General features: G+C 39.9%; 15 non-coding genes across 15 annotated transcripts; all 15 read left to right on the forward strand.

Annotated features, from left to right (window-relative positions):
- Positions 1-723: 723 nt before the first annotated feature.
- Positions 724-795, forward strand: trnaa-ugc (transfer RNA alanine (anticodon UGC)). The gene has a single exon. It is a non-coding gene; the product is annotated as a tRNA-Ala (tRNA).
- Positions 796-2,473: 1,678 nt separating this feature from the next.
- trnaa-ugc (transfer RNA alanine (anticodon UGC)) lies at positions 2,474-2,545 on the forward strand. The gene has a single exon. It is a non-coding gene; the product is annotated as a tRNA-Ala (tRNA).
- A 1,678-nt stretch (positions 2,546-4,223) lies between these two features.
- trnaa-ugc (transfer RNA alanine (anticodon UGC)) lies at positions 4,224-4,295 on the forward strand. The gene has a single exon. It is a non-coding gene; the product is annotated as a tRNA-Ala (tRNA).
- A 465-nt stretch (positions 4,296-4,760) lies between these two features.
- trnat-ugu (transfer RNA threonine (anticodon UGU)) lies at positions 4,761-4,832 on the forward strand. Its single transcript has one exon. It is a non-coding gene; the product is annotated as a tRNA-Thr (tRNA).
- Positions 4,833-5,970: 1,138 nt separating this feature from the next.
- Positions 5,971-6,042, forward strand: trnaa-ugc (transfer RNA alanine (anticodon UGC)). The gene has a single exon. It is a non-coding gene; the product is annotated as a tRNA-Ala (tRNA).
- Positions 6,043-6,509: 467 nt separating this feature from the next.
- On the forward strand, positions 6,510-6,581 carry trnat-ugu (transfer RNA threonine (anticodon UGU)). The gene has a single exon. It is a non-coding gene; the product is annotated as a tRNA-Thr (tRNA).
- Positions 6,582-7,707: 1,126 nt separating this feature from the next.
- trnaa-cgc (transfer RNA alanine (anticodon CGC)) lies at positions 7,708-7,779 on the forward strand. The gene has a single exon. It is a non-coding gene; the product is annotated as a tRNA-Ala (tRNA).
- Positions 7,780-9,460: 1,681 nt separating this feature from the next.
- Positions 9,461-9,532, forward strand: trnaa-ugc (transfer RNA alanine (anticodon UGC)). Its single transcript has one exon. It is a non-coding gene; the product is annotated as a tRNA-Ala (tRNA).
- Positions 9,533-10,003: 471 nt separating this feature from the next.
- trnat-ugu (transfer RNA threonine (anticodon UGU)) lies at positions 10,004-10,075 on the forward strand. The gene has a single exon. It is a non-coding gene; the product is annotated as a tRNA-Thr (tRNA).
- Positions 10,076-11,214: 1,139 nt separating this feature from the next.
- Positions 11,215-11,286, forward strand: trnaa-ugc (transfer RNA alanine (anticodon UGC)). Its single transcript has one exon. It is a non-coding gene; the product is annotated as a tRNA-Ala (tRNA).
- Positions 11,287-11,751: 465 nt separating this feature from the next.
- Positions 11,752-11,823, forward strand: trnat-ugu (transfer RNA threonine (anticodon UGU)). Its single transcript has one exon. It is a non-coding gene; the product is annotated as a tRNA-Thr (tRNA).
- Positions 11,824-12,961: 1,138 nt separating this feature from the next.
- On the forward strand, positions 12,962-13,033 carry trnaa-ugc (transfer RNA alanine (anticodon UGC)). Its single transcript has one exon. It is a non-coding gene; the product is annotated as a tRNA-Ala (tRNA).
- A 1,665-nt stretch (positions 13,034-14,698) lies between these two features.
- On the forward strand, positions 14,699-14,770 carry trnaa-cgc (transfer RNA alanine (anticodon CGC)). Its single transcript has one exon. It is a non-coding gene; the product is annotated as a tRNA-Ala (tRNA).
- Positions 14,771-16,451: 1,681 nt separating this feature from the next.
- Positions 16,452-16,523, forward strand: trnaa-ugc (transfer RNA alanine (anticodon UGC)). Its single transcript has one exon. It is a non-coding gene; the product is annotated as a tRNA-Ala (tRNA).
- A 471-nt stretch (positions 16,524-16,994) lies between these two features.
- trnat-ugu (transfer RNA threonine (anticodon UGU)) lies at positions 16,995-17,066 on the forward strand. The gene has a single exon. It is a non-coding gene; the product is annotated as a tRNA-Thr (tRNA).
- Positions 17,067-17,435: the final 369 nt, after the last annotated feature.

A 17,435-nucleotide genomic window follows, 5' to 3' on the forward strand; every position in this document is an offset into this window, starting at 1 on the left:
CCTCGCTACCTATTCGTCACCAGACCCACTGGCTCCAGGTCATCTATAAGTCTATGCTAGGTAAAGCTCCGCCTTATCTCAACTCACTGGTCACGATAAAAACACCCACCCGTAGCACTCGCTCCAGCAGATATATCTCACTGGTCATCCCCAAAGCCAACACCTCCTTTGGCTGCCTTTCCTTCCAGTTCTCTGCTGCCAATGACTGGAACGAATTGCAAAAATCGCTGAACCTGGACACTTATATTTCCCTCACTAACTTTAAACATCAGCTATCTGAGCAGCTAACCGATCGCTGCAGCTGTACATAGGCCATCTGTAAATAGCCCACCCAATCTACCTACCTCATCCCCATATTGTTTTTATTTACTTTCTGCTCTTTTGCACACCAGTATTTGTACTTGCACATCATCATGTGCTCATCTATCACTCCAGTGTTAATTTGCTAAATTGTAATTACCTCACTACCATGGCCTATTTATTACCTTACCTCCTCATGCCATTTGCACACACTGAATATAGACTTTCTTTTTTTCTATTGTGTTATTGACTGTACGCTTGTTTATTCCATTTGTAACTCTATGTTGTTGTTTGTGTCGCACTGCTTTGCTTTATCTTGGCCAGGTTGCAGTTCTCAATGAGAACTTGTTCTCCACTAGCTTACCTGGTTAAATAAAGGTGAAATAAAATAAAATAAGATACATTTTTAATCTTTCCCAGAACGGGGATGTAGCTCAGTGGTAGAGCGCATGCTTTGCATGTATGAGGTCCTGGGTTCAATCCCCAGCATCTCCATTTAAAGTTATTCCATTGACCCAACTCCTACTTTACAGAATGTTGTAATTCTAAGCAGGAAACAGAGACGTGCTAAATAATTTGGTTTTGTAATCTGAAGAACATTCCTTCAATCCCTGTTCGTACAATTATAGAACAGAAGTGGCATGATTGCCATCTTTTATGGCGTCATTTTCAAAAACTGAAGTTTATGGGTTCGATCCCAGTCTGTACCTGGTTTAAGAATTTCTGCTATCATTTCCTTGTAGTTTCAATGGAGTGGTGTATGTAAAAAGTACATTGTATTGATATTGCATTTTATCTGCAAATGAAATGGGATGGAAGCTCAGAGGGGGAGTGCATGCAAAATATGTATGAGCTCCTCGGTTCAATCCCAAGATTCTCCACTGAGTTTATTTGTGTGCCAAATTCACATTTACACAACTACTACTTTCCTGAATGTTGATATATAATTCAGAACGTAGAGTGGCATGGTGGCCAAGTGGTAAGGTGTTGGTCTTGTAAACCGAAGTTCATGGGTTCATATCCCTTCTGTGCCTTTATGAAAGACATCTGATATCATAGGCCTGTGCTTTACTTGGAGGACTTTGCAGAAAATCAAGTTGTATCATTATGGCAACTCAGCTATTATAGTAAGGGGATGAATCTCTATGGTAGAGCCAGTACTTTACATGAATGCGGTCCAACGTTAATCCCCAACTTCTCTGTTGAGTGTAATTAGTTGTTAAATTAGCTTTTGCACAACTCCCACTTTCCAGAATGTTGACATTCTAAGAAGGAAATAGATATGCTAAATCATCTGTTTCTGTAAACTGAAGCACATGGGTTCAATCCTTGTTTGACGTTTATGGAAGATAGCTGATATTATAGAAATGTACTTTCATTAGAACAGTGTAAAGAAAAGGTAAATTGTATTGATATGACCACTGCGACCTGTATGCTCTAGTCGGCTGGCCCTCGCTACCTATTCGTCACCAGACCCACTGGCTCCAGGTCATCTATAAGTCTATGCTAGGTAAAGCTCCGCCTTATCTCAACTCACTGGTCACGATAAAAACACCCACCCGTAGCACTCGCTCCAGCAGATATATCTCACTGGTCATCCCCAAAGCCAACACCTCCTTTGGCTGCCTTTCCTTCCAGTTCTCTGCTGCCAATGACTGGAACGAATTGCAAAAATCGCTGAACCTGGACACTTATATTTCCCTCACTAACTTTAAACATCAGCTATCTGAGCAGCTAACCGATCGCTGCAGCTGTACATAGGCCATCTGTAAATAGCCCACCCAATCTACCTACCTCATCCCCATATTGTTTTTATTTACTTTCTGCTCTTTTGCACACCAGTATTTGTACTTGCACATCATCATGTGCTCATCTATCACTCCAGTGTTAATTTGCTAAATTGTAATTACCTCACTACCATGGCCTATTTATTACCTTACCTCCTCATGCCATTTGCACACACTGAATATAGACTTTCTTTTTTTCTATTGTGTTATTGACTGTACGCTTGTTTATTCCATTTGTAACTCTATGTTGTTGTTTGTGTCGCACTGCTTTGCTTTATCTTGGCCAGGTTGCAGTTCTCAATGAGAACTTGTTCTCCACTAGCTTACCTGGTTAAATAAAGGTGAAATAAAATAAAATAAGATACATTTTTAATCTTTCCCAGAACGGGGATGTAGCTCAGTGGTAGAGCGCATGCTTTGCATGTATGAGGTCCTGGGTTCAATCCCCAGCATCTCCATTTAAAGTTATTCCATTGACCCAACTCCTACTTTACAGAATGTTGTAATTCTAAGCAGGAAACAGAGACGTGCTAAATAATTTGGTTTTGTAATCTGAAGAACATTCCTTCAATCCCTGTTCGTACAATTATAGAACAGAAGTGGCATGATTGCCATCTTTTATGGCGTCATTTTCAAAAACTGAAGTTTATGGGTTCGATCCCAGTCTGTACCTGGTTTAAGAATTTCTGCTATCATTTCCTTGTAGTTTCAATGGAGTGGTGTATGTAAAAAGTACATTGTATTGATATTGCATTTTATCTGCAAATGAAATGGGATGGAAGCTCAGAGGGGGAGTGCATGCAAAATATGTATGAGCTCCTCGGTTCAATCCCAAGATTCTCCACTGAGTTTATTTGTGTGCCAAATTCACATTTACACAACTACTACTTTCCTGAATGTTGATATATAATTCAGAACGTAGAGTGGCATGGTGGCCAAGTGGTAAGGTGTTGGTCTTGTAAACCGAAGTTCATGGGTTCATATCCCTTCTGTGCCTTTATGAAAGACATCTGATATCATAGGCCTGTGCTTTACTTGGAGGACTTTGCAGAAAATCAAGTTGTATCATTATGGCAACTCAGCTATTATAGTAAGGGGATGAATCTCTATGGTAGAGCCAGTACTTTACATGAATGCGGTCCAACGTTAATCCCCAACTTCTCTGTTGAGTGTAATTAGTTGTTAAATTAGCTTTTGCACAACTCCCACTTTCCAGAATGTTGACATTCTAAGAAGGAAATAGATATGCTAAATCATCTGTTTCTGTAAACTGAAGCACATGGGTTCAATCCTTGTTTGACGTTTATGGAAGATAGCTGATATTATAGAAATGTACTTTCATTAGAACAGTGTAAAGAAAAGGTAAATTGTATTGATATGACCACTGCGACCTGTATGCTCTAGTCGGCTGGCCCTCGCTACCTATTCGTCACCAGACCCACTGGCTCCAGGTCATCTATAAGTCTATGCTAGGTAAAGCTCCGCCTTATCTCAACTCACTGGTCACGATAAAAACACCCACCCGTAGCACTCGCTCCAGCAGATATATCTCACTGGTCATCCCCAAAGCCAACACCTCCTTTGGCTGCCTTTCCTTCCAGTTCTCTGCTGCCAATGACTGGAACGAATTGCAAAAATCGCTGAACCTGGACACTTATATTTCCCTCACTAACTTTAAACATCAGCTATCTGAGCAGCTAACCGATCGCTGCAGCTGTACATAGGCCATCTGTAAATAGCCCACCCAATCTACCTACCTCATCCCCATATTGTTTTTATTTACTTTCTGCTCTTTTGCACACCAGTATTTGTACTTGCACATCATCATGTGCTCATCTATCACTCCAGTGTTAATTTGCTAAATTGTAATTACCTCACTACCATGGCCTATTTATTACCTTACCTCCTCATGCCATTTGCACACACTGAATATAGACTTTCTTTTTTTCTATTGTGTTATTGACTGTACGCTTGTTTATTCCATTTGTAACTCTATGTTGTTGTTTGTGTCGCACTGCTTTGCTTTATCTTGGCCAGGTTGCAGTTCTCAATGAGAACTTGTTCTCCACTAGCTTACCTGGTTAAATAAAGGTGAAATAAAATAAAATAAGATACATTTTTAATCTTTCCCAGAACGGGGATGTAGCTCAGTGGTAGAGCGCATGCTTTGCATGTATGAGGTCCTGGGTTCAATCCCCAGCATCTCCATTTAAAGTTATTCCATTGACCCAACTCCTACTTTACAGAATGTTGTAATTCTAAGCAGGAAACAGAGACGTGCTAAATAATTTGGTTTTGTAATCTGAAGAACATTCCTTCAATCCCTGTTCGTACAATTATAGAACAGAAGTGGCATGATTGCCATCTTTTATGGCGTCATTTTCAAAAACTGAAGTTTATGGGTTCGATCCCAGTCTACCTGGTTTAAGAATTTCTGCTATCATTTCCTTGTAGTTTCAATGGAGTGGTGTATGTAAAAAGTACATTGTATTGATATTGCATTTTATCTGCAAATGAAATGGGATGGAAGCTCAGAGGGGGAGTGCATGCAAAATATGTATGAGGTCCTCGGTTCAATCCCAAGATTCTCCACTGAGTTTATTTGTGTGCCAAATTCACATTTACACAACTACTACTTTCCTGAATGTTGATATATAATACAGACCGTAGAGTGGCATGGTGGCCAAGTGGTAAGGTGTTGGTCTTGTAAACTGAAGATCATGGGTTCAAATCCCTTCTGTGCCTTTAAGAAAGACATCTGATATCATAGACCTGTGCTTTACTTGGAGGACTTTGCAGAAAATCAAGTTGTATCAATATTGCAACACAGCTATTATAGTAAGGGGATGAATCTCTATGGTAGAGCCAGTACTTTACATGAATGCGGTCCAACGTTAATCCCCAACTTCTCTGTTGAGTGTAATTAGTTGTTAAATTAGCTTTTGCACAACTCCCACTTTCCAGAATGTTGACATTCTAAGAAGGAAATAGATATGCTAAATCATCTGTTTCTGTAAACTGAAGCACATGGGTTCATCCTTCTTCGACGTTTATGGAAGATAGCTGATATTATGGAAATGTACTTTCATTAGAACAGTGTAAAGAAAAGGTAAATTGTATTGATATGACCACTGCGGCCTGTATGCTCTAGTCGGCTGGCCCTCGCTACCTATTCGTCACCAGACCCACTGGCTCCAGGTCATCTATAAGTCTATGCTAGGTAAAGCTCCGCCTTATCTCAACTCACTGGTCACGATAAAAACACCCACCCGTAGCACTCGCTCCAGCAGATATATCTCACTGGTCATCCCCAAAGCCAACACCTCCTTTGGCTGCCTTTCCTTCCAGTTCTCTGCTGCCAATGACTGGAACGAATTGCAAAAATCGCTGAACCTGGACACTTATATTTCCCTCACTAACTTTAAACATCAGCTATCTGAGCAGCTAACCGATCGCTGCAGCTGTACATAGGCCATCTGTAAATAGCCCACCCAATCTACCTACCTCATCCCCATATTGTTTTTATTTACTTTCTGCTCTTTTGCACACCAGTATTTGTACTTGCACATCATCATCTGCTCATCTATCACTCCAGTGTTAATTTGCTAAATTGTAATTACCTCACTACCATGGCCTATTTATTACCTTACCTCCTCATGCCATTTGCACACACTGAATATAGACTTTCTTTTTTTCTATTGTGTTATTGACTGTACGCTTGTTTATTCCATTTGTAACTCTATGTTGTTGTTTGTGTCGCACTGCTTTGCTTTATCTTGGCCAGGTTGCAGTTCTCAATGAGAACTTGTTCTCCACCAGCTTACCTGGTTAAATAAAGGTAAAATAAAATAAAATAAGATACATTTTTAAACTTTCCCAGAACGGGGATGTAGCCCAGTGGTAGAGCGCATGCTTTGCATGTATGAGGTCCTGGGTTCAATCCCCAGCTTCTCCATTTAAAATTATTGCATTGACCCAACTCCTACTTTACAGAATGTTGTAATTCTAAGCAGGAAACAGAGATGTGCTAAATAATTTGGTTTTGTAATCTGAAGAACATTCCTTCAATCCCTGTTCGTACAATTATAGAACAGAAGTGGCATGATTGCCATCTTTTATGGCGTCATTTTCAAAAACTGAAGTTTATGGGTTCGATCCCAGTCTGTACCTGGTTTAAGAATTGCTGCTATCATTTCCTTGTAGTTTCAATGGAGTGGTGTATATAAAAAGTACATTGTATTGATATTGCATTTTATCTGCAAATGAAATGGGATGGAAGCTCAGAGGGGGAGTGCATGCAAAATATGGATGAGGTCCTCGGTTCAATCCCAAGATTCTCCACTGAGTTTATTTGCGTGCCAAATTCACATTTACACAACTACTACTTTCCTGAATGTTGATATATAATTCAGAATGTAGAGTGGCATGGTGGCCAAGTGGTAAGGTGTTTGTCTTGTAAACTGAAGATCATGGGTTCAAATCCCTTCTGTGCCTTTATGAAAGACATCTGATATCATGGACCTGTGCGTTAATTGGAGGACTTTGCAGAAAATCAAGTTGTATCAATATTGCAACACAGCTATTATAGTAAGTGGATGAATCTCTATGGTAGAGCCAGTACTTTACATGAATGCGGTCCAACGTTAATCCCCAACTTCTCTGTTGAGTGTAATTAGTTGTTAAATTAGCTTTTGCACAACTCCCACTTTCCAGAATGTTGACATTCTAATAAGGAAATAGATATGCTAAATCATCTGTTTCTGTAAACTGAAGCACATGGGTTCATCCTTGTTTGACGTTTATGGAAGATAGCTGATATTATGGAAATGTACTTTCATTAGAACAGTGTAAAGAAAAGGTAAATTGTATTGATATGACCACTGCGACCTGTATGCTCTAGTCGGCTGGCCCTCGCTACCTATTCGTCACCAGACCCACTGGCTCCAGGTCATCTATAAGTCTATGCTAGGTAAAGCTCCGCCTTATCACAACTCACTGGTCACGATAAAAACACCCACCCGTAGCACTCGCTCCAGCAGATATATCTCACTGGTCATCCCCAAAGCCAACACCTCCTTTGGCTGCCTTTCCTTCCAGTTCTCTGCTGCCAATGACTGGAACGAATTGCAAAAATCGCTGAACCTGGACACTTATATTTCCCTCACTAACTTTAAACATCAGCTAACCGATCGCTGCAGCTGTACATAGGCCATCTGTAAATAGCCCACCCAATCTACCTACCTCATCCCCATATTGTTTTTATTTACTTTCTGCTCTTTTGCACACCAGTATTTGTACTTGCACATCATCATCTGCTCATCTGTCACTCCAGTGTTAATTTGCTAAATTGTAATTACCTCACTACCATGGCCTATTTATTACCTTACCTCCTCATGCCATTTGCACACACTGAATATAGACTTTCTTTTTTTCTATTGTGTTATTGACTGTACGCTTGTTTATTCCATTTGTAACTCTATGTTGTTGTTTGTGTCGCACTGCTTTGCTTTATCTTGGCCAGGTTGCAGTTCTCAATGAGAACTTGTTCTCCACTAGCTTACCTGGTTAAATAAAGGTGAAATAAAATAAAATAAGATACATTTTTAATCTTTCCCAGAACGGGGATGTAGCTCAGTGGTAGAGCGCATGCTTCGCATGTATGAGGTCCTGGGTTCAATCCCCAGCATCTCCATTTAAAATTACTGCATTGACTCATCCAACTCCTACTTTACAGAATGTTGTAATTCTAAGCAGGAAACAGAGACGTGCTAAATAATTTGGTTTTGTAATCTGAAGAACATTCCTTCAATCCCTGTTCGTACAATTATAGAACAGAAGTGGCATCATTGCCATCTTTTATGGCGTCATTTTCAAAAACTGAAGTTTATGGGTTTGATCCCAGTCTGTACCTGGTTTAAGAATTGCTGCTATCATTTCCTTGTAGTTTCAATGGAGTGGTGTATATAAAAAGTACATTGTATTGATATTGCATTTTATCTGCAAATGAAATGGGATGGAAGCTCAGAGGGGGAGTGCATGCAAAATATGGATGAGGTCCTCGGTTCAATCCCAAGATTCTCCACTGAGTTTATTTGCGTGCCAAATTCACATTTACACAACTACTACTTTCCTGAATGTTGATATATAATTCAGAATGTACAGTGGCGTGGTGGCCAAGTGGTAAGGCGTTGGTCTTGTAAACCGAAGATCATGGGTTCAAATCGCTTCTGTGCCTTTATGAAAGACATCTGATATCATGGACCTGTGTGTTAATTGGAGGACTTTGCAGAAAATCAAGTTGTATCAATATTGCAACACAGCTATTATAGTAAGTGGATGAATCTCTATGGTAGAGCCAGTACTTTACATGAATGCGGTCCAACGTTAATCCCCTACTTCTCTGTTGAGTGTAATTAGTTGTTAAATTAGCTTTTGCACAACTCCCACTTTCCAGAATGTTGACATTCTAAGAAGGAAATAGATATGCTAAATCATCTGTTTCTGTAAACTGAAGCACATGGGTTCATCCTTGTTTGACGTTTATGGAAGATAGCTGATATTATAGAAATGTACTTTCATTAGAACAGTGTAAAGAAAAGGTAAATTGTATTGATATGACCACTGCGACCTGTATGCTCTAGTCGGCTGGCCCTCGCTACCTATTCGTCACCAGACCCACTGGCTCCAGGTCATCTATAAATCTATGCTAGGTAAAGCTCCGCCTTATCTCAACTCACTGGTCACGATAAAAACACCCACCCGTAGCACTCGCTCCAGCAGATATATCTCACTGGTCATCCCCAAAGCCAACACCTCCTTTGGCTGCCTTTCCTTCCAGTTCTCTGCTGCCAATGACTGGAACGAATTGCAAAAATCGCTGAACCTGGACACTTATATTTCCCTCACTAACTTTAAACATCAGCTATCTGAGCAGCTAACCGATCGCTGCAGCTGTACATAGGCCATCTGTAAATAGCCCACCCAATCTACCTACCTCATCCCCATATTGTTTTTATTTACTTTCTGCTCTTTTGCACACCAGTATTTGTACTTGCACATCATCATCTGCTCATCTGTCACTCCAGTGTTAATTTGCTAAATTGTAATTACCTCACTACCATGGCCTATTTATTACCTTACCTCCTCATGCCATTTGCACACACTGAATATAGACTTTCTTTTTTTCTATTGTGTTATTGACTGTACGCTTGTTTATTCCATTTGTAACTCTATGTTGTTGTTTGTGTCGCACTGCTTTGCTTTATCTTGGCCAGGTTGCAGTTCTCAATGAGAACTTGTTCTCCACCAGCTTACCTGGTTAAATAAAGGTGAAATAAAATAAAATAAGATACATTTTTAATCTTTCCCAGAACGGGGATGTAGCTCAGTGGTAGAGCGCATGCTTTGCATGTATGAGGTCCTGGGTTCAATCCCCAGCATCTCCATTTAAAATTCCTGCATTGACCCTACCAACTCCTACTTTACAGAATGTTGTAATTCTAAGCAGGAAACAGAGACGTGCTAAATAATTTGTTTTTGTAATCTGAAGAACATTCCTTCAATCCCTGTTCGTACAATTATAGAACAGAAGTGGCATGATTGCCATCTTTTATGGCGTCATTTTCAAAAACTGAAGTTTATGGGTTCGATCCCAGTCTGTACCTGGTTTAAGAATTGCTGCTATCATTTCCTTGTAGTTTCAATGGAGTGGTGTATGTAAAAAGTACATTGTATTGATATTGCATTTTATCTGCAAATGAAATGGGATGGAAGCTCAGAGGGGGAGTGCATGCAAAATATGGATGAGGTCCTCGGTTCAATCCCAAGATTCTCCACTGAGTTAATTTGCGTGCCAAATTCACATTTACACAACTACTACTTTCCTGAATGTTGATATATAATTCAGAACGTAGAGTGGCATGGTGGCCAAGTGGTAAGGCGTTGGTCTTGTAAACCGAAGATCATGGGTTCAAATCCCTTCTGTGCCTTTATGAAAGACATCTGATATCATGGACCTGTGCATTAATTGGAGGACTTTGCAGAAAATTAAGTTGTATCAATATTGCAACTCAGCTATTATAGTAAGGGGATGAATCTCTATGGTAGAGCCAGTACTTTACATGAATGCGGTCCAACGTTAATCCCCAACTTCTCTGTTGAGTGTAATTAGTTGTTAAATTAGCTTTTGCACAACTCCCACTTTCCAGAATGTTGATATTCTAAGAAGGAAATACATATGCTAAATCATCTGTTTCTGTAAACTGAAGCACATGGGTACAATCCTTGTTTGACGTTTATGGAAGATAGCTGATATTATGGAAATGTACTTTCATTAGAACAGTGTAAAGAAAAGGTAAGTTGTATTGATATGACCACTGCGACCTGTATGCTCTAGTCGGCTGGCCCTCGCTACCTATTCGTCACCAGACCCACTGGCTCCAGGTCATCTATAAGTCTATGCTAGGTAAAGCTCCGCCTTATCTCAACTCACTGGTCACGATAAAAACACCCACCCGTAGCACTCGCTCCAGCAGATATATCTCACTGGTCATCCCCAAAGCCAACACCTCCTTTGGCTGCCTTTCCTTCCAGTTCTCTGCTGCCAATGACTGGAACGAATTGCAAAAATCGCTGAACCTGGACACTTATATTTCCCTCACTAACTTTAAACATCAGCTATCTGAGCAGCTAACCGATCGCTGCAGCTGTACATAGGCCATCTGTAAATAGCCCACCCAATCTACCTACCTCATCCCCATATTGTTTTTATTTACTTTCTGCTCTTTTGCACACCAGTATTTGTACTTGCACATCATCATGTGCTCATCTATCACTCCAGTGTTAATTTGCTAAATTGTAATTACCTCACTACCATGGCCTATTTATTACCTTACCTCCTCATGCCATTTGCACACACTGAATATAGACTTTCTTTTTTTCTATTGTGTTATTGACTGTACGCTTGTTTATTCCATTTGTAACTCTATGTTGTTGTTTGTGTCGCACTGCTTTGCTTTATCTTGGCCAGGTTGCAGTTCTCAATGAGAACTTGTTCTCCACTAGCTTACCTGGTTAAATAAAGGTGAAATAAAATAAAATAAGATACATTTTTAATCTTTCCCAGAACGGGGATGTAGCTCAGTGGTAGAGCGCATGCTTTGCATGTATGAGGTCCTGGGTTCAATCCCCAGCATCTCCATTTAAAGTTATTCCATTGACCCAACTCCTACTTTACAGAATGTTGTAATTCTAAGCAGGAAACAGAGACGTGCTAAATAATTTGGTTTTGTAATCTGAAGAACATTCCTTCAATCCCTGTTCGTACAATTATAGAACAGAAGTGGCATGATTGCCATCTTTTATGGCGTCATTTTCAAAAACTGAAGTTTATGGGTTCGATCCCAGTCTACCTGGTTTAAGAATTTCTGCTATCATTTCCTTGTAGTTTCAATGGAGTGGTGTATGTAAAAAGTACATTGTATTGATATTGCATTTTATCTGCAAATGAAATGGGATGGAAGCTCAGAGGGGGAGTGCATGCAAAATATGTATGAGGTCCTCGGTTCAATCCCAAGATTCTCCACTGAGTTTATTTGTGTGCCAAATTCACATTTACACAACTACTACTTTCCTGAATGTTGATATATAATACAGACCGTAGAGTGGCATGGTGGCCAAGTGGTAAGGTGTTGGTCTTGTAAACTGAAGATCATGGGTTCAAATCCCTTCTGTGCCTTTAAGAAAGACATCTGATATCATAGACCTGTGCTTTACTTGGAGGACTTTGCAGAAAATCAAGTTGTATCAATATTGCAACACAGCTATTATAGTAAGGGGATGAATCTCTATGGTAGAGCCAGTACTTTACATGAATGCGGTCCAACGTTAATCCCCAACTTCTCTGTTGAGTGTAATTAGTTGTTAAATTAGCTTTTGCACAACTCCCACTTTCCAGAATGTTGACATTCTAAGAAGGAAATAGATATGCTAAATCATCTGTTTCTGTAAACTGAAGCACATGGGTTCATCCTTCTTCGACGTTTATGGAAGATAGCTGATATTATGGAAATGTACTTTCATTAGAACAGTGTAAAGAAAAGGTAAATTGTATTGATATGACCACTGCGGCCTGTATGCTCTAGTCGGCTGGCCCTCGCTACCTATTCGTCACCAGACCCACTGGCTCCAGGTCATCTATAAGTCTATGCTAGGTAAAGCTCCGCCTTATCTCAACTCACTGGTCACGATAAAAACACCCACCCGTAGCACTCGCTCCAGCAGATATATCTCACTGGTCATCCCCAAAGCCAACACCTCCTTTGGCTGCCTTTCCTTCCAGTTCTCTGCTGCCAATGACTGGAACGAATTGCAAAAATCGCTGAACCTGGACACTTATATTTCCCTCACTAACTTTAAACATCAGCTATCTGAGCAGCTAACCGATCGCTGCAGCTGTACATAGGCCATCTGTAAATAGCCCACCCAATCTACCTACCTCATCCCCATATTGTTTTTATTTACTTTCTGCTCTTTTGCACACCAGTATTTGTACTTGCACATCATCATCTGCTCATCTATCACTCCAGTGTTAATTTGCTAAATTGTAATTACCTCACTACCATGGCCTATTTATTACCTTACCTCCTCATGCCATTTGCACACACTGAATATAGACTTTCTTTTTTTCTATTGTGTTATTGACTGTACGCTTGTTTATTCCATTTGTAACTCTATGTTGTTGTTTGTGTCGCACTGCTTTGCTTTATCTTGGCCAGGTTGCAGTTCTCAATGAGAACTTGTTCTCCACCAGCTTACCTGGTTAAATAAAGGTAAAATAAAATAAAATAAGATACATTTTTAATCTTTCCCAGAACGGGGATGTAGCCCAGTGGTAGAGCGCATGCTTTGCATGTATGAGGTCCTGGGTTCAATCCCCAGCTTCTCCATTTAAAATTATTGCATTGACCCAACTCCTACTTTACAGAATGTTGTAATTCTAAGCAGGAAACAGAGATGTGCTAAATAATTTGGTTTTGTAATCTGAAGAACATTCCTTCAATCCCTGTTCGTACAATTATAGAACAGAAGTGGCATGATTGCCATCTTTTATGGCGTCATTTTCAAAAACTGAAGTTTATGGGTTCGATCCCAGTCTGTACCTGGTTTAAGAATTGCTGCTATCATTTCCTTGTAGTTTCAATGGAGTGGTGTATATAAAAAGTACATTGTATTGATATTGCATTTTATCTGCAAATGAAATGGGATGGAAGCTCAGAGGGGGAGTGCATGCAAAATATGGATGAGGTCCTCGGTTCAATCCCAAGATTCTCCACTGAGTTTATTTGCGTGCCAAATTCACATTTACACAACTACTACTTTCCTGAATGTTGATATATAATTCAGAATGTAGAGTGGCATGGTGGCCAAGTGGTAAGGTGTTTGTCTTGTAAACCGAAGATCATGGGTTCAAATCCCTTCTGTGCCTTTATGAAAGACATCTGATATCATGGACCTGTGCGTTAATTGGAGGACTTTGCAGAAAATCAAGTTGTATCAATATTGCAACACAGCTATTATAGTAAGTGGATGAATCTCTATGGTAGAGCCAGTACTTTACATGAATGCGGTCCAACGTTAATCCCCAACTTCTCTGTTGAGTGTAATTAGTTGTTAAATTAGCTTTTGCACAACTCCCACTTTCCAGAATGTTGACATTCTAAGAAGGAAATAGATATGCTAAATCATCTGTTTCTGTAAACTGAAGCACATGGGTTCATCCTTGTTTGACGTTTATGGAAGATAGCTGATATTATGGAAATGTACTTTCATTAGAACAGTGTAAAGAAAAGGTAAATTGTATTGATATGACCACTGCGACCTGTATGCTCTAGTCGGCTGGCCCTCGCTACCTATTCGTCACCAGACCCACTGGCTCCAGGTCATCTATAAGTCTATGCTAGGTAAAGCTCCGCCTTATCACAACTCACTGGTCACGATAAAAACACCCACCCGTAGCACTCGCTCCAGCAGATATATCTCACTGGTCATCCCCAAAGCCAACACCTCCTTTGGCTGCCTTTCCTTCCAGTTCTCTGCTGCCAATGACTGGAACGAATTGCAAAAATCGCTGAACCTGGACACTTATATTTCCCTCACTAACTTTAAACATCAGCTAACCGATCGCTGCAGCTGTACATAGGCCATCTGTAAATAGCCCACCCAATCTACCTACCTCATCCCCATATTGTTTTTATTTACTTTCTGCTCTTTTGCACACCAGTATTTGTACTTGCACATCATCATCTGCTCATCTGTCACTCCAGTGTTAATTTGCTAAATTGTAATTACCTCACTACCATGGCCTATTTATTACCTTACCTCCTCATGCCATTTGCACACACTGAATATAGACTTTCTTTTTTTCTATTGTGTTATTGACTGTACGCTTGTTTATTCCATTTGTAACTCTATGTTGTTGTTTGTGTCGCACTGCTTTGCTTTATCTTGGCCAGGTTGCAGTTCTCAATGAGAACTTGTTCTCCACTAGCTTACCTGGTTAAATAAAGGTGAAATAAAATAAAATAAGATACATTTTTAATCTTTCCCAGAACGGGGATGTAGCTCAGTGGTAGAGCGCATGCTTCGCATGTATGAGGTCCTGGGTTCAATCCCCAGCATCTCCATTTAAAATTACTGCATTGACTCATCCAACTCCTACTTTACAGAATGTTGTAATTCTAAGCAGGAAACAGAGACGTGCTAAATAATTTGGTTTTGTAATCTGAAGAACATTCCTTCAATCCCTGTTCGTACAATTATAGAACAGAAGTGGCATCATTGCCATCTTTTATGGCGTCATTTTCAAAAACTGAAGTTTATGGGTTTGATCCCAGTCTGTACCTGGTTTAAGAATTGCTGCTATCATTTCCTTGTAGTTTCAATGGAGTGGTGTATATAAAAAGTACATTGTATTGATATTGCATTTTATCTGCAAATGAAATGGGATGGAAGCTCAGAGGGGGAGTGCATGCAAAATATGGATGAGGTCCTCGGTTCAATCCCAAGATTCTCCACTGAGTTTATTTGCGTGCCAAATTCACATTTACACAACTACTACTTTCCTGAATGTTGATATATAATTCAGAATGTACAGTGGCATGGTGGCCAAGTGGTAAGGCGTTGGTCTTGTAAACCGAAGATCATGGGTTCAAATCGCTTCTGTGCCTTTATGAAAGACATCTGATATCATGGACCTGTGTGTTAATTGGAGGACTTTGCAGAAAATCAAGTTGTATCAATATTGCAACACAGCTATTATAGTAAGTGGATGAATCTCTATGGTAGAGCCAGTACTTTACATGAATGAGGTCCAACGTTAATCCCCTACTTCTCTGTTGAGTGTAATTAGTTGTTAAATTAGCTTTTGCACAACTCCCACTTTCCAGAATGTTGACATTCTAAGAAGGAAATAGATATGCTAAATCATCTGTTTCTGTAAACTGAAGCACATGGGTTCATCCTTGTTTGACGTTTATGGAAGATAGCTGATATTATAGAAATGTACTTTCATTAGAACAGTGTAAAGAAAAGGTAAATTGTATTGATATGACCACTGCGACCTGTATGCTCTAGTCGGCTGGCCCTCGCTACCTATTCGTCACCAGACCCACTGGCTCCAGGTCATCTATAAGTCTATGCTAGGTAAAGCTCCGCCTTATCTCAACTCACTGGTCACGATAAAAACACCCACCCGTAGCACTCGCTCCAGCAGATATATCTCACTGGTCATCCCCAAAGCCAACACCTCCTTTGGCTGCCTTTCCTTCCAGTTCTCTGCTGCCAATGACTGGAACGAATTGCAAAAATCGCTGAACCTGGACACTTATATTTCCCTCACTAACTTTAAACATCAGCTATCTGAGCAGCTAACCGATCGCTGCAGCTGTACATAGGCCATCTGTAAATAGCCCACCCAATCTACCTACCTCATCCCCATATTGTTTTTATTTACTTTCTGCTCTTTTGCACACCAGTATTTGTACTTGCACATCATCATCTGCTCATCTGTCACTCCAGTGTTAATTTGCTAAATTGTAATTACCTCACTACCATGGCCTATTTATTACCTTACCTCCTCATGCCATTTGCACACACTGAATATAGACTTTCTTTTTTTCTATTGTGTTATTGACTGTACGCTTGTTTATTCCATTTGTAACTCTATGTTGTTGTTTGTGTCGCACTGCTTTGCTTTATCTTGGCCAGGTTGCAGTTCTCAATGAGAACTTGTTCTCCACCAGCTTACCTGGTTAAATAAAGGTGAAATAAAATAAAATAAGATACATTTTTAATCTTTCCCAGAACGGGGATGTAGCTCAGTGGTAGAGCGCATGCTTTGCATGTATGAGGTCCTGGGTTCAATCCCCAGCATCTCCATTTAAAATTCCTGCATTGACCCTACCAACTCCTACTTTACAGAATGTTGTAATTCTAAGCAGGAAACAGAGACGTGCTAAATAATTTGTTTTTGTAATCTGAAGAACATTCCTTCAATCCCTGTTCGTACAATTATAGAACAGAAGTGGCATGATTGCCATCTTTTATGGCGTCATTTTCAAAAACTGAAGTTTATGGGTTCGATCCCAGTCTGTACCTGGTTTAAGAATTGCTGCTATCATTTCCTTGTAGTTTCAATGGAGTGGTGTATGTAAAAAGTACATTGTATTGATATTGCATTTTATCTGCAAATGAAATGGGATGGAAGCTCAGAGGGGGAGTGCATGCAAAATATGGATGAGGTCCTCGGTTCAATCCCAAGATTCTCCACTGAGTTAATTTGCGTGCCAAATTCACATTTACACAACTACTACTTTCCTGAATGTTGATATATAATTCAGAACGTAGAGTGGCATGGTGGCCAAGTGGTAAGGCGTTGGTCTTGTAAACCGAAGATCATGGGTTCAAATCCCTTCTGTGCCTTTATGAAAGACATCTGATATCATGGACCTGTGCATTAATTGGAGGACTTTGCAGAAAATTAAGTTGTATCAATATTGCAACTCAGCTATTATAGTAAGGGGATGAATCTCTATGCTAGAGCCAGTACTTTACATGAATGCGGTCCAACGTTAATCCCCAACTTCTCTGTTGAGTGTAATTAGTTGTTAAATTAGCTTTTGCACAACTCCCACTTTCCAGAATGTTGATATTCTAAGAAGGAAATACATATGCTAAATCATCTGTTTCTGTAAACTGAAGCACATGGGTACAATCCTTGTTTGACGTTTATGGAAGATAGCTGATATTATGGAAATGTACTTTCATTAGAACAGTGTAAAGAAAAGGTAA

This window comes from Salmo salar, unplaced genomic scaffold (assembly GCF_965601325.2).
Source record: "Salmo salar unplaced genomic scaffold, fSalSal1 ptg000645l, whole genome shotgun sequence".
In the NCBI taxonomy this organism is placed as follows: domain Eukaryota; kingdom Metazoa; phylum Chordata; class Actinopteri; order Salmoniformes; family Salmonidae; genus Salmo; species Salmo salar.